The sequence below is a fragment of the Patella vulgata genome, chromosome 3, assembly GCF_932274485.2.
Source record: "Patella vulgata chromosome 3, xgPatVulg1.2, whole genome shotgun sequence".
In the NCBI taxonomy this organism is placed as follows: Eukaryota; Metazoa; Mollusca; class Gastropoda; family Patellidae; genus Patella; species Patella vulgata.
In genome coordinates, this window is record NC_065881.2 from 79,698,634 (window position 1) to 79,716,142 (window position 17,509).

Sequence of the window (17,509 nt, forward strand, 5' to 3'; positions counted from 1 at the left end):
ATTTCAGCCGTCAGTGGATGTTTGTAAAAAATTCTAGTACTTGTCTGCTTGCATGGGATGAAGCATTTTCTGGGAGCATTTGCTAAACCCACTGAAAACACTAAAAATATGTACGATACTTAAAAACGTCTATACCGTAGTGATGGTTTGGTCGGTTTGTTTTCGACTTTATATAAACAGTAGGACGTTAAACCCCGTTTTCATTTTATTTCTACTTTATATAATCGAATCAGTTCTGAACAACCCGGTTGTAACTGTATTTTAAATCACAGCAAATATCACCAAACCAATTATTTATTCATAATCAATAAAAAAGAAACAAAAAAAACCCCAGTGATGTCTATTAAACAGAAAATCTTCAATAAGCTGAAGAGGCTGTAAAGAAAATGTCGAAATATTATCCTAAAAACGATATTTAAAAAAAGACAATCATAAATTATCTGAAGCTTGAAATGATTTTGATAACTTTTGCCCATAAATGACTTTATAAAATGAATGATTCATCTTATGTTTTTACATTAAAATCGATTCTGAGTATCTCAAGTGATCATGCCCTGAAAATACAAGATAGTTTGTCTTCCATTCCAGTGATTTTAATATGTTTGTGTTTTGCGACTTTTTTATATTAATAATGCAATTCTGAGTTTTTGTGATTAAATTGACCTGCTTTGGTGCATTGGTTGTTACACCATTTTCATTTTTAAAGCTGATATTGATATTTAATATTCGTAAATTATGACGACGCCTTTCTACTCTGCTTCTTCTTCTTTTATTTAAATTATTTGTTCCGTTTGCTTTCGGTTGTTTAATATATTTTATCTTGGTCTGAAGACATTTCGTAATTTGCTCAGTTCAGTAAGTCGTGATTAGTCAACTCCAGATCAACCTACCAATCACAAAAAGTGATATAAAACCGTCTTCGTAGAGACTGTCCAGTATATATGTGTATATAGCATTATCTCATTATAACACAATTCCAAACCTTAAAACGTCTAGATTTTCTCTTAAATATTCTCAATCATTTTATACAAAACAATTTGCTGAGGACGGGTTATAGTTTCTAAATCCCCATATTACACATAAAAACCCCACAATGATTTAGATACACGTTGGAATAAATTACATTTGATCTGTGGTGTGGTGGCAAATGGCGTCCACTTCACTGGATGAAAAAATCACGTCGGGTTAGATTTTAAGATACTTTGGAATTGCCAGAGTTGTTAAGATAATCAAGGCAAATATTAATGTCTTAATTCATAATAGCAGGGTCATTGTCATGGCAACCTATTTCGTTGTTTATATCACATGATCTCATTTATAACTCATTTCTAATGAAAATTATCGTAAGTGTAATTTACACGTATTGGATCAAATAATCATTTGTCTTTGAACTATCATTAATTATGATTTTTGCTGAACTATGACAAGTTGGAATTTAACCATTTTATAATATATTGATGTTTAATGACCATTGCAACGGAAGGTGATGAGAGACGTCACGTGATTACCTTATTAAGTTCTATCCTCCTGCTGGGTTATAACCGGTTCCGGTTAACCAAACGTTAATTATGAATGATTGTCTGGGCTAAGTTCGAAACTTGGATTTGTCACTCTGTTAAATGTCTCAATTATTCTTTAACTTTCCGATGAAATTGTCAACTTGTTCCTTGCTGAAATCTAGTTAAGTTTCAATTTACAAGTCAGGTTATGACCAGAATTTCAAATTTCTTTCATTAAAAATGTATGTCCTATAAACCATCCCAAGTTCCCATAGTAATCAATATGTCTATATTCTCTGTTATGCTCATATCTCCCGTCAAAAGGCAACACCTAGTAACTCACTTTTTTCTTACTTTAAGAAAACAAAGGAAAACGTATTGAATGAATATTAAACGCCAGCTCATCCATTGATTTGACTATTGAGTTACTAGGTTTTGCTGTGGTATACTAGGCAAATGAAGGAAGTTGCTAGGTTGTGGCATGGGTGTAACTGCTTACAAAACCAAAAGATTGGAATATCTAGTACAACAACAGGAGACACATACGCTAGTAACTACAAATTTGGACCTAACTCAATTTTGATAAAAAAAAGAAAAAGTGAGTTACTAGGTTTTGCCTTTTGACCAGATATTATAAAACGAGATCTTTATTATTTTCCTAATACCACCAAACCAAATATTAATATCTAAAATAAAATGCAGGAAATATGTTTTTGGTCTTTCTACTATTTTCCACAATTCAATACTACGTATTTCAGAAAATTTGTGACATAAATTGCTGACAATTCGAAAATTCAGTCTCTTGTAATGTTGCCATTATGATAATTTCTCGCGGCAAAAAGAGCAGACAGTGCACTTAAGGCCATGCATGGTGATCTTTTTTTTATGCCAGCAACCCTACCTTACAGACATTGTTAATTTTCTATGAAACTATCTGTAGGTCATTTGGCTATGTAATAAAGGTTGACACAGGCACCATTCTTTTCTATCTACTTTTACAATGTATCCTACGAAGCTTAAAGGAGCTAAACCTCCAACTAAATATTTTTCCATAAAAATCGAAATTAAAAAAAAAAACGAATTAAATTTCAATGTTGTCCATTTAATCCATATTAATGTTATCTTGCCGTGAAAAAGGATCCTAATGTCCAGTATTTAAGACATAATGAACATTTTAAAATCAGTACACGAGTCGTGTATTCTATGAACAAAGACCAAAGACCAATCATATCCTACAAGGCAATGCTGAAGTATTAGTGATTGCTGACTCACAAAAAAAAAAAACATAAACACGACTGTCGTTCAGTTTCGACTATTCACGTATTGCACTGAACATAATTAATTAGAAATAACATTTAAATTTTAAAATTGAATAAAAATCACGTATTCGTATTACATTAAAGTATCTTAAGGTTTCACAGAATAGAGCCATCGCGTCCTTTAAACAGTACAAACGCCTAGGAGATCGCAGCCGTTGGGTTAAAAAGTAACCTTTTCTGTTGCTCCCACTTAATTAGAATGTTTTCATCACATAATGTCTAAGCGGTAAAAACACCGTAGATGTCCGCCGTTGGGTTAATCACCTTTCCTCCTACATAATAAAATGTATGATTTCATCCTACGACGTCTAATCGGTACAAACACAATGAAGACCCCCGTATTGACAGAACAATAGTTAATTACCGATATTTAACAACAAAATAATGTTCGATTTAACATGATCATCACAAATCAATCGAATGTGTTCTAAACTCTTGCACAATTTGAGATAAGCCAGCCTATTGAGTGTCTAGATATAGAAATGAAATGAAATGACATGGGGGTTTAACGTCCTACGGCTGAGATACAGTCGCTTAACTTTCAATATATAAGAAAGGCTTCCTATGTTTAATAAGATCAGCCCTTGGACTTTTGGTAAACTAGACGAATCTACAGTGTCATTCATAATTTGAGTCAAGGGAAATGCTAAAACCTTGACAATCCTGAACATTGTCTCTTAATCTAATATTGAGCTTTAAGCGATCTCTATGGCGATAATATGGGGTTTCATTCCGTCGTGTTGGATATTTCTTCAGTGGAACTGATAAAACCTAGTTAAAATTTCTACGCACCAAGTAATCAGCTGTGAGCGATCTCATAATATGGGGTTTCTTTCTGCTGTTTTAGATCAACCTAATTAATTTAATTATACCCGATAACAACAATATAAATGTCATGCCACACATTATATTCAACCTATCTATCGGCGACCTTTGTAAATTAACATCTGTGGGAGGGGGGGGGGGGGGCGCTGTATCATTAGGTCTGTCAACGAGTCAACTGGTGTGATTTTGATTCCCCGGTTGTGAATTTCTCTAAATTAACAACGAAATATTTCAGTTTATTAGAATAAGCGCCCAAGAGCGCTTTGGATCATGAAATTCAATACTATAGCGTCGTCGTCTGACCCACGATTGTGTAGTGGAACAAGGACTATTTTTAGTGCCTTAAACGTTTAGGGTCTGCTTCCACCATATCGATACCGCAGACAGGTCACAAGGACTAGGTTTGCCAGCCTTATACAGTGGAGGTTTTCACCGAGGTCTCCAGTTTCAACCAACTACTTAAACGACAGTAGTTAACTGTTTTCAGTATTGAATTTTTGACATAACAAATATACCCCCATCCGCACCCACACATCTAGACACTTACAAAAGCACAGCTTCCACAGAACACCAATAATTTCAAAATCATTAAGAAGTCAGAAAAAATATCAGGAGCAAATTTAAACCCGGTAGGCTTTGTAATCATGCTATGTCTAGAACCATCGCTAATTGTCCAGATTATGTTTAGAAACAATTTCAGACAAAAAGTCTCCAAAAGTACAACACAATATACTGTTTATTATCCAGACTTCAAAATTACAACAATCTTACAAATTCAGTTCCGATATCAAAAAGGCAAAACACTTAAACAGTTTTAGAGCCAATTCAAAAGGTTAAAATCTACCGTTTGTTTCGAGGAAGTTGTATCGACATTCTGAATAAGGGAACAAGTACCACATAAATAGAGTTTGTTTGCGAGAACCAAATAACTAGAGGCTGAAAAACAAAAATAAATTGTCAACATTTCTATTTGTCTGTATAATGAGCACTTATGTGTTTTTATCCCACGACAACAAATATCACATTAATATCACAAGTGAAAGAAATATTAAAGTAGCGGTTCCAGATAGACCCGCGCTTTAAATAATCAGACGGACAATAATATTATATAGTAAAATTATACATCTTGGAAAAGGCGGGCTGTAATATAATATAGTAAAACTATAGATCTTGGAAAATTAGTTAGCAGTTAATTATTGTACTCCATGACATCTAAAATTTGAATATAATATTATATAGTAAAATTATAGATCTTGGGAAATGGGGAAATTAGTTACCAGTTAATAACTGTACTCCATGACATCCAAAATTTGAAAAAACGAAATATTAAAGTAGCGGTCCGAGATAGACCTGTGCTTTAAATATTCAGACGGACAATAATATTAAAATTATAGATCTTGTAAAATGAGGAAATTAGTTAGCAGCTAATTACTGTACTCCATGGCATCTACTGAATTAAATACCGCTGGCCCTCTGTGGTAACTGGTCAGCCTGGACATCACCAATCAATAACATTCTATCAATTCTTCGCTCCATGTAATCACTGACGACTTATTAATGAAATTAATCATATCACTATATATAATTACAGATATTTCATTCACAAAACTATTAGTTTATACCAGCTAAATTATAACGTCATTACGTAATACAAATGATCGGGAAATACCAATAAGCGACATCTACTTCAATATTACAAACTCTTTTGTAGTGATGTTTCATGGGATCATCACTTCATAACAAGATTGTGTTGACCTTTGTTTCAAGGGTCAGGTCGGTCCAATAATGATCACATAGGTTGTTAAGAGTTCGGTGTGTGTAATCGATTCCGAAGCGAATAATAAATTTTTTCTATATCTATGCTCCCAAATTAAATGAAATGGGCTATTCGAATTTTTATTTACAGCAGATGATACCCTGTTTGGCTAGGGCCCTTATTCATCGTTACAGCAGAATATACCTGATTTGGCTAGGGTCCATACTCACAGGGTTACAGCAGATGATCCCTGGTCTAGCTAGGGTCCTTTACCAAGGGGTTACAGCAGAAAAAATACCTGTTTTGGCTAGGGCCCCTTTGCGTGGTTATTCCTGTCAATCCGGAGGGATTTATCCCCTTGTTTCATTTACGTAACGTAAGACTCTTGAGTGATTTGCAACATCCAAAGGTGTTTAGTTATTTATTATTTATTCTAAAAAACCGACATGTTCATGATAAGAAAAGAATTGATGGAAACGAAATATGAAATAATAATGACTAAAGTACACAATGATTGAATTATGATATGATTTCACGAAAGCCTGCGACATTTTGTCTGCATATTACCTCGGTGAAAGGGAACATTACATAAACATATTTCATACACAACCACAATGAAATACACCCCTTTATTTTTATGTGATCTTTTTTTTATTAGTATAAACTTTGGATTGCGTATTTGATTAAATCTTTTGTTATTTATTCGCATGGATGCTTTCTTTAAAGAGGAAGTGTGTATTAGCTAAATCTGTCTATTGTAGGTCTTTCTTTAGGGATTAAATGTTATATGAATTATTAATTAAAGAGAGAGAGAGAGAGAAATGGGGTTTAAGGTCTACTCGACACATATTAATTAAACATTTATTAACATGACAAGCCCATAATCAACTCTCTGGGTCGTCGGATGGCTCCAATTTTACATAGATTAGAACACCACGACCATTTAAAAGTTTAGTGATAAAATAGATAATAGTCTCGATTGCCAAGTACCGTTGTTACGATGATAAACAATCTACTCTGCATTTTGTCAAAAATTCAAACACTCATAACATCGCACCGAATAATGTAGTTTGATAGAAATTTTCAATATATTCATTATTTTTCATTATCTACTTTTGAACTATTATGGCAAGAACGGTCAGCTCTTTATCTAATGCAGACATAGCGCATCTTTAATTCTGTTGCGTGGTCTAACCCGTGGGGTTTAGGCAATAGACTCTAGCATTGAGTGGTTTCAATCGCAAGCGTGTACGTGTAGCACTATCTTAGTGATAACAGAGATCAGTTTAGTAAATATATGATTTATTTACATCCGGTATAGAACACATCTACATACAAAACAATACAGGAACCTAAACTAATATACAGGAACTAGACTACGACAGGAACACATATAACAATATTAAATCCACCATTCAGCCCCTCTGCCAAGGCAGCGGCTGAACTCCGTCTCAGCTCGCCTCTAGTCTTCTTTAGTCGTCTTCCTAACTGTCAGCAAACTCCTCGTTATATACCTCTGGACAATAGATAAGACACATGGTCATACATGCAATTGTCTCTGTTATCTCGTCACGGCATGCTTACTGACCAGTGTGTATCCCTTTGAAGTAATGCGGAGCGTGTTCACAGATCATATGTAATTTGTAATGACATATGGGATTAATTACGTATTTAATTAGATCATAGCCAGCCCGTGCCTTAACAGAAATTTATACAGAGTTGAAACGTCAATATCATATATTATCAAAAACCAGCAGATGTCATAAAGTTCTAAGCACCTAAATGATCGTTCAATTTGATGAAAGTTATAGAGTACTTTGTCACATATGACAAGGCGTGGCTCGCCTGTCGAAGCTCGTGGAGTTTCTATGGATCCTCAGGTTCCTTCCAACTGCTACAGAGCATGAATATGTACCGTTCGGTAGTCACGTAGTGTCCAATTTTGCGTCGGGGTGACATACCCGCGATGCTGTAACAGTCAAGATACTGGACCAGTGCAGGGACATCCATCGTAACTTGGGGCACACGGTGGCTCAGTGGGTTAGACGCTGGTTCGCTAGCCTGGAGGTCGCGTTTTCGATTCCTGCATTGACCGAGAAAGCTCATCTTGATATTGGTTTCCCCCTGTCAGTGGTGCAGGACGCAGGGCTTGACAAGGAGAGCTGTCTAGTCGTTCGGATGGTACGAAAACCCGTGTATACTTTGGCGCGCACGTAAAAGATCCCATGGAAATTTTAATTCGACATAAGAGTATACCATAATTCCACTGCCTTGGCACAATTTCCCTCATAGCACACTGCATGGCGTATGCCCGTCTTCATTATCCCAGTCGAAGCAGAACAGTGGGACGTTAAACCCCATTTCATTTCATTTCACTTGTGGTATTGAAGCCATGCTGTTTACGTAAAATTAAAGGAAATAAGGTCTTACTTTTATGAATCCGAGCGAACTAAAGAAGACGGGCATGTGTCATGCGGCCTGTTATGGCGAAATTTTGCCCTGGCAGCGGTGTTACAGTCTACTCTTATTTCGATGTCCACCTGTGATCTCGCACCCAAAAGACATGTACCACTGCTCACGGAAAAAAGATGCACTTTAAATATGAAATATATTTGTAAAGTAGCCAAGAAATATTATAAAAAACATAATTCTAATGTTGCCACATATATTTGTGCAGAAATAGAAATATGAAAAAGTATGGAGCCATAAGGTATTAAACTTAGTGGTTTTTAGGGACCAGAGCTTAAATGGAAAATATGCACCACTTCACACCTGCGCCCAGGAGATATTATTGAGAAAGAGTATATTGTAAAATTGATCCCAGCGTTTACTCAATACCATGTTAAGCTCCGTGTAATGTCATGCCATGATAAAGTAGCAAGTTAATTGGAGAGCTACACGGTAATTTAAACTGGCTTTTAGATAATATAGTACAGGTCAAATCCCAACAACATGAACTTCTTTTACTCTCAACGGAAAGTCAATAAAGCTGACGACTAGTAGTAGCCGGTCAATTGATAAATAAGTCGGAAGCTTTATAATAATTTAGTTAATATCATCATTGGCAGGTCGTCCCTGGTGTAATGAGGAGGGAATTATCAGCCAGGATTCTACTTAGATTGGCTCCCACATTTCCTCCAATTTCTCTTATTTATACATTTTTATCGTTCTTACATGTATAACCATCACCTTCATTAAGCTATGATTATAGTCGTGCACGAGGTGGATTATGTTCATGCTCTCTAGAACTACTTTTTTTTAAAACTGTAAAGTCTTTGATCTGATCCGCCAAACTAAGTTTACGTAAAATGTTTACGTGGTATCCAATCGTTATTTTGAAATTTATAGTATACTTCAACGGAGGGGATTTTCGTGAACCAGTCCATTTTTAATTTTGCAACGTATGGTGATCAATGGTAAAGCCGGGAATTTGTGCGTTGTCCCCTCTTCCCATGAGAGGGTTGGGTATGGTGATCAATGGTAAATCCGGCAATGGCAAATTTGTGCGTTGTCCCCTCTTCCCATGAGAGGGGTGGGTGGGCTAAGGATAACGCGTGTTAGATTAGAAGGTCTGTTATTAAGTCAAGTGGCGTGGTTTTAAATCCCGCTTGTACGTAACAAGGAGTAGTGTCGCGTGTCGCTTGTCCAACCTCGTTCGTTTTCTCCGAGTCTTCCGCCCCCCCCCCCCACTGCTAAAGACCCTTGCGTGCAAGCGAATTATTGAAATAAAATTGAACCATGTTAATCCCGAAATGACCTAGTTTGTGTACAGTGACGTTAAACCCGATTTCTCACTCTCTTCCCTTATACGCCCCTTTGAATCATGTGCTTAATCGTTAACTTAGAGATCCCGGGTTCGATCCCGTTGTTGGTCGAGAAAGTGATGCAGGGTGAAGGGTCTGGTAAGGAACACTGTCTAGTCGTTCGGATACACGTAAAATAACAATTGACATGTGGAATTGGATATAAGAGTAAGCCGTAGATCCGCTATTTCGGGGCGTATTGTTCCTTATAGCACACTGGCGGACGGAACATGTCCGTCTTCATAAGCCCAGTTGGTACAGAAAGGTATACATGAAATGAAATGAAATGGGGTTTAACGTCCTACTGTTCTGCTCCTAACCTGGGCTAATGAAGATGGGCATATGCCATACAGTGTGCTATGAGGGGAATTTTGCCCGGGCAGCGGCACTATCGCCTACTCTTATATCGATTTCTCTTTGCCAAGGGATCTTTTACGTGCATTCCAATGTATATACGGGACCTCGGTTTCTTCGTCTGATCTGAAGAACTAGACAACTGTCCTTGTCAGGCCCTCCGTCCTGCATCACTGACAAGGGGGAACCACGCCGGAAAATCTGGATGAACTTTCTCGGCCAATGCAGGGATCGAACACTCGACCTCCAGTCTAGCGAGGTACAGAAAGGTAGTGCGTTAAAACACAGAACACCCAATACAATACACACTGTCAAAGTTAAAGATCAAGCGTTTACAACGACATGCCTCAAGTAATAGAATTAAGCCGAATCAAACTAAAATGTATATGTAATGACACAAAACAATTTCTTTTTATATATACAGTTGAACTTACTTGAGGATACTTTCTAGCAAGTAGCTTCGGTATCTGAAATCCATTTCCTATATATCGCCCAAGGTATCTTTACGGGTGCCGTAAACTAGTAAGTGTTTGTATATGAAAGGTAATTACACAATCTACCGAGAGCAATGTCGCGTCAGATAGCTAGTTCAATGGAGACAGTTTAATTTCTTACAGAATGGGTATCGGAGGTTCTTAAAACGAAAGTAAGCCTCTCTATCATGCCACATGTACGACATTTGTCTGGATTGTCAATGGATTTAATATCTACCGACTTCCGAGTAACAGGTAAGCAGTGTTAGGGATCTATACCAAGCCTTTGCGCCGTTAGTTTGTATTGAAATGTGGTTTAACGTCCCACGTTTCAGCACCAACTGTAGCTTATATCCAGAACCACTATGAACCCTGACACCGACTTCCGACTAACAGATCAGCGCCCATCCTCAGTATCCCCAGTCGTTTCATTCCGTTCTACTCCACTTACGCCTGGGTTAATCTATGGGGGGGGGGGGCACACTTTCGAGTTATCCACCCTCGATGATTGTGCTATATTTATCGACCAATCCCATAAATCGGTAATTGCAATAAAGGAGGTTGGCAAGTGAAGTGACTCTCATCGGACAAAGTTAGGAGTTACCCTAAATGAGAGAAGTCCAAATTATTCTAAATGCGTATTTATTAACAAGAAATTACATAACATTATATCAATGAAGACCGGGCGTTTATAGATGTGGGTTCAAGAGTCTTATTGAGAATCGTTCGTCCATTCCCGGATCTTTACGTCCACGTGATAGCGTAACAATTTATTGAGAATCAAATTGCCAAGTATAAGTTTAATAATAATAAACATAACCCAATGAAACATTTCAGACAAAGAAATCAGCGAAACATACTACAGATTTTGGTAATACAATTAAACATAAATGAATTAGAAATATATACATTATTTACATAAACCATTCAGTAAATGGACATGAATATGGTTATCTACCCTTATAAAAACGAAGGCGAAACGACTGGTTTGTAAACTGTTTTTTGATTGGTTCGTAGACTTTAGCTACTATAAAGGCCAGGGCAGATAATTTGAAATCGTGGAAACCTTGTGGATTAATCCAGGGTATAGTGGAGTAACAGGAGATACCGAGGATAATCATCGCTCTGTGTTACGCACTCTGGTAAGAGTATGCGTAAATCGTCTGGTTATATCGATGTCCTTTAGCTTATATCTAACACATATTTTATGAACCCAGTCACGTTTTTTACGGTTAAGCCGTTCAATCTTGTTTATGATTACATTCTTCAATAAAAGAATAAAATACGACATTATGACAAACAATACCTGACGTGACTGGGATTGGAAATGTTGTTAAAAAGAAGCCATTATTTTTTTATATACTCATCGTGTAGCAATTGTCTTGAACAGAATATTGTCTTGACAATTCAATCGAACGCCCCCGTATAGATCAAGATTAGTTTTCCTTATTTTCTCAGCATCAAGCTTGAGGGCAAGTTGAGTCCGTCCAACTTTAGTGATACAAACTTTATTAAACAATCCAATTTGGTTTTTGGGGCAAGAGGGGGGGGGGGGGGTTAACGCGTGGGCGTTGGGTCAGAAGATCTGTCAAATCAATGAAACAAGTGGCGTGGTTACGAATCCCCACTTGTACATGGCAAGGAGTAGGGTCGCCTGTCCAATCTCGTGGGTCTTCTCCGGGTCCTCCGGCTTCCTCCCATTGCTAAAGACCCTTAACCCTACATTATTGAATTATTGAAATAAAACTGAACTATATGTTAGTCTTGAAATTATCCGGTTTGGGTCGAATCGACGTTAAAACCCCAATCTGGTTCTTATATTTCACGTTAGTATAACAAACGTTTAAGGCAATTGAAGTGCATGGACAAGACACACACTACACACATGCAAGCAATAAACAACATAATATCAAATCTAGCGAACGGACCCGGGGACTGGTCGTTAGCGTCCATTGCGCTGTCCAGTCCCAGGAATGTAATCACACAAACCAAACTTAGCAATGATTTACAAGAAAGACACACTAGAAATAATGCGATCCGATGGTCGTCTCCTGAATGGCGTTTCAGTGTATATAAATTTGTGATTTTAACTTAGTAAAAAATTAATTTCCAAAAATCATTTTTCATTGATACGATCGCCTCGCAATCTAATTAAAATACAGATCTATATTTCGTTTCGTTTTGTTTTTTTTTACTTTCGATGGCCTACACTACATGAAGATCTGACCGGTTGTAGCGATAGGTCGCGTCAGAGGTCATACGAGCGGCTTTTAACCCTATGACGTCAGACATTTGATTAACCAATCAGCATTGATGTTACTAGTGGATTACCCAAAGTTCCGTGCAAAACACGCCTAATTAAAGCTCGCCGTAACAGACCGTTTCATTGGCTAATTCCTCACACCATTCAGAACACGTCAATGATAACAACTCTTCCAGATCCTAGTGTAGTAAAGAGAAGTAAAACGAAATTTTGAACTATAAAAACGAAACAAAATATGATCTGTGTTTTAATCAGATTGCTCGCCTCGGACAAAGTACTGTTATATCTCTACTATTTCCATAAACAGTGGATGCATGGTCGATGGTACTCTTTCTTCATCTTTGAAGATGTTTTCATTCTCCGTGGTCCGACTCACTTTAACAGCAGTGTCAATAGGCCTACTACAATGGCCTTTCTTTACACTTTAAATTAAAAACTTGTGAAAGGACTTTTGTAAGTTTTTAATAACCTTGTTCTAATCTAATTGTATCCAAATTTGTTTTTGTTGGTGCAATAAAATATATTTTAAACTTGTGAAAACCATATTTTGTCTCAGCCCTTGCAAGTAAAACACCCTTCACACTAAGGCGGTATATTAGATTAAAAATTATATTGTGCTATCGTCTAACTTCTATTCATGTGCTTTCTAATCTAAGACAATGTATAATCTAATCTTGCAATTTTTATTATTTTTCATGATATTTGTTCTCTTCATTGAAGCTTTACTTGTTTATAATGAACGTCGCATAAATTTTAAGAATTATTATACATCTAGCTTAGCAACCATCATTATGAACGTCGCATAAATTAAGAATTATTATACATCTAGCTTAGCAACCATCATTATGACGTCGCTTGGTGTCGCCACCCACTGCATGCACAATAATATCGCGCAATCACGGCTCAGGTATTGGCTTTACCTTACGGGGTCACGGTGGCTAAGTGGGTAAGACTCTGGCTCGCTAGCCTGGAGGTCGCGTGTTCGATCCCTGCATTGGCCGAGAAGGTTCAACGGGATTTTCCCCCTTGTTAGTGATGCAGGACGGAGGGCCTGACAAGGGCAGCTGTATAATCGTTCGGATGGGACGAAAAACAGAGGTCCCGTGTACAAATTGGCGTGCACGTAAATGATCCCTTGACAGTTGGAATTCGATAGCACACTGTATGGCATATGCCCGTCTTCATTAGCCCAGTTCGGAGCAGAACAGTAGGACGTTAAACCACATTTCATTTTCATGGCTTTACCTTGATATAAGCGGAGTTCTTTGGTTGACCAAATGTTAAAAATATATTGATATTGAGCGTGATTTTGACTTATAAAAATAATGCTGCTTTTTGGTACCAACAACCTGCTATTAACAATTATTCTGCTGGACTGGACACAGCTATTATAGTTACTTTTAAAAGCAAAATGCTAGATTGCGGATAGAATTAATGACAACGGACATAACCCATGCGCTACGGCCTGCTCTTATTTCGAATTCCAAATGTCGGCGGATCTTTAGCATGCTGAAGCAAGTGATATAGATTGGAGTCTCGGGTTTTGACAGGCTGGATGGGGATTATTCTGGTTGCATCAAAAACCAAATTTAACAAAAGACTGACGGGACTGGGAGGGCAACTTTGTGCCCCATTCCGTTACTTTTGTTTCTTTATACAGTATGTTTTTCTCATTAAATTTCAGTGGTAGGGTTTAGCGTCCTACTGTTCTGCTCCAACTGGGCTAATGAAGACGGGCATTTTGCCCGGACAGCGACACTACGGCTCACTCTTATATCGAATTCCAACTACCAACGGATCTTTTATGTGCAAGCCAATGTGTACACGGGACCTTGTTTTGTTTTGTTGGGTTTTTTTTGTCCCACCCGAACGACTATACGTTCTCATGGTACTGTAATCATACTATTACTAAACTAATCCATTTTTGTATGACTAGAATTTGACAGGTACTTAATAGCTGACTTTGATCCTGAGAAAATTACAATTTTGCATGCGGTAGGAGCTGATATTGTTTTAAGACTATTCAAAGACAACTTTTCAATTTATATTATGGCACAAAATTATAAGCCTATAGTTTCAGGGAAGTTCAACTCGGTTAACCGAAAAACTCCGAATGCATGAGCCGCTTATATCAATGATCTTGAGTTCTCCGTAATTGCGCGAATAGAATCGCTTCCAGTGGTAACACTAAACGATGTCTAAATTTGTTTGATGTTTATTCTAAACATGTAAAGCCAGATTGAAAAGAAAAGTGTTCTTTACAATAATAGAAATAACATGAAATAGAATAAAAATTGCAAGATTAGAAGCCCCATCTAAGCGAAACAAATCAAAAAGATTAGAATATAGATTGTCTTAGATTAGAAATTTAATGAATAGGAGTTAGACGATAGCACGAAATCTAATATACCGCAATATTATACCACTGCTACCAATTAGTATCATGAAAGCAATATCACACCTTTAATTGAAATATAGACAAAAATCAGATGTTATCGATTCGTCAGGTGAAACTTACCCGACTCAAGCACCTGCTAATAAGTTTCGCACATCACATTTCTTATATATCTTAAATTCTTCATTAACAATAACACAGAACCTGTTGTATTGTTAAAGTAGCTAAGTCTCTAACTCAATATCATCCAAAGTCTTCGACATTGAAAATATTTAAATCAACATTGATGTTGTGATCTTACCGTGAAAAGATGGGCTTTTCATATCCAATATTTAAGACAAAATAAACATTTTACGATTGGTACGCGAATCGTGTACCATGGTGCGTTTCAGCCCATTTTTAACAAGGGACATACAGAACGAGTCTAGACATATTCCACAAGTCATGTCAAACGGTGACGTCATATTCTTATCTGAAAAGCATACGCAATAAATACTATTCGTGTAGACTTGAATGAAGAGTCATTGAGATTGCCATTCGATTAAGTCTTCTAGCGTATTTCGCCGAATATAACTGATTAGAAATTAGAATAAAAACGGGAACGATTGAATGTAAATCAGTTTATATACATTCATATTACATTTTAATATGCGTTGCAACCCATTTGTGTCAATTTCTAGGTCCCAAATATTAACGATTTAGCTCCTATAAAGCAAAAATATAGGATTTGTGCTTTTCTGACATTAAAGGACAAGAAGTACTAATCAATCAGCATCAGTCTATTTTGATTTGATTTATTGTTAACTTGTGATAAATATTTTCTCGAAATAAATAATGCGCGATATACCATTTAGAGACCTAACAGGCGAGGTGCTAACTCTGTAATGTGCCCTTTTCTAAATATAAATTGGTATCTTGTGATAAATAATTTCTTGAAATAAATAATGCGCGATATGCCATTTAGAGACCTAATAGGCGGGGTGCTAACTCTATTTAATGTGCCCTTTTCAGAATATAAATTGCGTAGTACTACATACGAATGTAAATCTATATTAGAACAGATGGTACACTACACACAAATGTCAATACGCGAAATATTGCAATATTAGTCCAGGAAAAAAAAAGAAAGAATATGTCAATATGAGTGACCCGGTTCTCTACGATCATGTAGTTTTGATTAGGACAGAGAAATCACAACCAAAAAGTCCTAACTTCGATCTTCACTATAGTCCCCTTCCTTCCCTACCCCACCCCCTTGTCGCCTTCCCACCTGTCACCACCTCTCCGTCTCCTCTCCGGTCCACTCACCCACTCTCAATATAATTCCCGGGACACCCTTGTCTCGTCGTTTCAATTCTCGATGTGGATCAACATAATCCATCAATTAACAATATCAACAGGCATATAGAACTAAAGCCCAAGAGGTTGACGTCTCATCATTTCAAACGAACTTACAGAAAATGAAATACATAAAATTAAAACAAAACGACTCGAAGATACGTAGTTTCTTAAGTTTTATACAATGTTGGCCTGACATCCACCTTATATTTTAAATTTCTGTGAAAGATTGACCAGTCCGATTGAGCCATGCTCCCCCCCCCCCCCCCACACCCGGAAGCAAAGTTCAAAATGTAAATGTAGTCTAATCAGCATGTAAAGGGTTTACATGTAGAATAACTATTCTGATTTGATCGTAAAAGGTAGAGTACCTCCACTTAAACTTCGTTAAAAGATTGTTTGCATCCCTTTAAGATTTTCAAAATGACTAATTTTATTGGACTATTTCATTTTTCTTTCAACATGCAACTTATTTATGGATTCAAATCTAAGAAATTTTGGGAAATCAAAAGATTTAAAGCAAATTCAGTTTTGTCATCTTTTTTGGAAAATGCATTATTATTATTTAGAAATACAATATAAAGCTACGTATGATAGACAATAAGTACGAATAACAGCCATTGACATCGAACACGAACTTACCTCTACCGATAAAGACCATAAAGGACTACATCAGGTACACATTTCTTTTACCAGAACACGAACCATAACCAATAACTCCTCCAACATTAACAGTGAGTTCCCTGTTTATAAAATGTTCAGTCTTTTGTTAAGCAATTAAAAACATGGAAGTCTCTCTCTGGAAAACGGCAACTGTGTTAACTTGGTCACAAGCCTGTGGAGTCAATAAGTAAGAAACTATATTTGAACATAACCTTTACACTTAATTAAAAGTCGACTACATCATATCCGTTTATAAAACTGGTTTGGAAACAAAAAAGGGAAGAAAAAAAAAACAAATTTGGTCGATAACGAAATGTTACTGTTCAAGAATGTTTTTCTCCTCAAAACAAATCAGCAATCGGTTTACTCTTGAAAAACAATCTTCTGTCTGACAATCAAGAAATCGTTAGTAAGATTGCAATCTCGTTTCGTACCAGTGCTTCAAGCTTTGAACTTGTTGGTAGTTATGAAACATTATATCTGACTAGTTAACTTATTTAGCATCATGTTTCACATGACATGCTTTTTATGTTAAATTATGTATTCTTGCACAGCTATCTTATAATCAAATCTATCCGAAGTATCGAATATTATCCCAATTCCATAAACAAATTGTCAACTAATTTGTAATCTGAACTTCTTCTACGATAACTTCACCAATCGACCAATCCAGTTCGTGAACTATTTACCAAGAAGATGACAATTACACTTTAAAGTGTCTAACAAACTTGTTTTTCTGTACTTATTTTACTAACTCACCCAATCCTCTTCTGTAACTGTTCATTCAAAATCTTTATCGATGCTGCAAACACTTGATAATA

The 17,509-nt window shown here is 36.6% G+C and overlaps 1 protein-coding gene across 1 annotated transcript in view; it reads right to left on the reverse strand.

Moving 5' to 3' along the window:
- The window catches only part of LOC126814408 (neuropeptide Y receptor type 6-like), a 49,429-nt gene extending 32,420 nt beyond the window's left edge, over window positions 1-17,009 (reverse strand). The window contains exon 1 of the mRNA XM_050539511.1: window positions 16,668-17,009. The gene's annotated coding sequence lies outside the window, so the exon portion shown is untranslated. The remainder of the gene's footprint in view (window positions 1-16,667) is intronic.
- Between the last annotated feature and the right edge of the window lie 500 nt (window positions 17,010-17,509).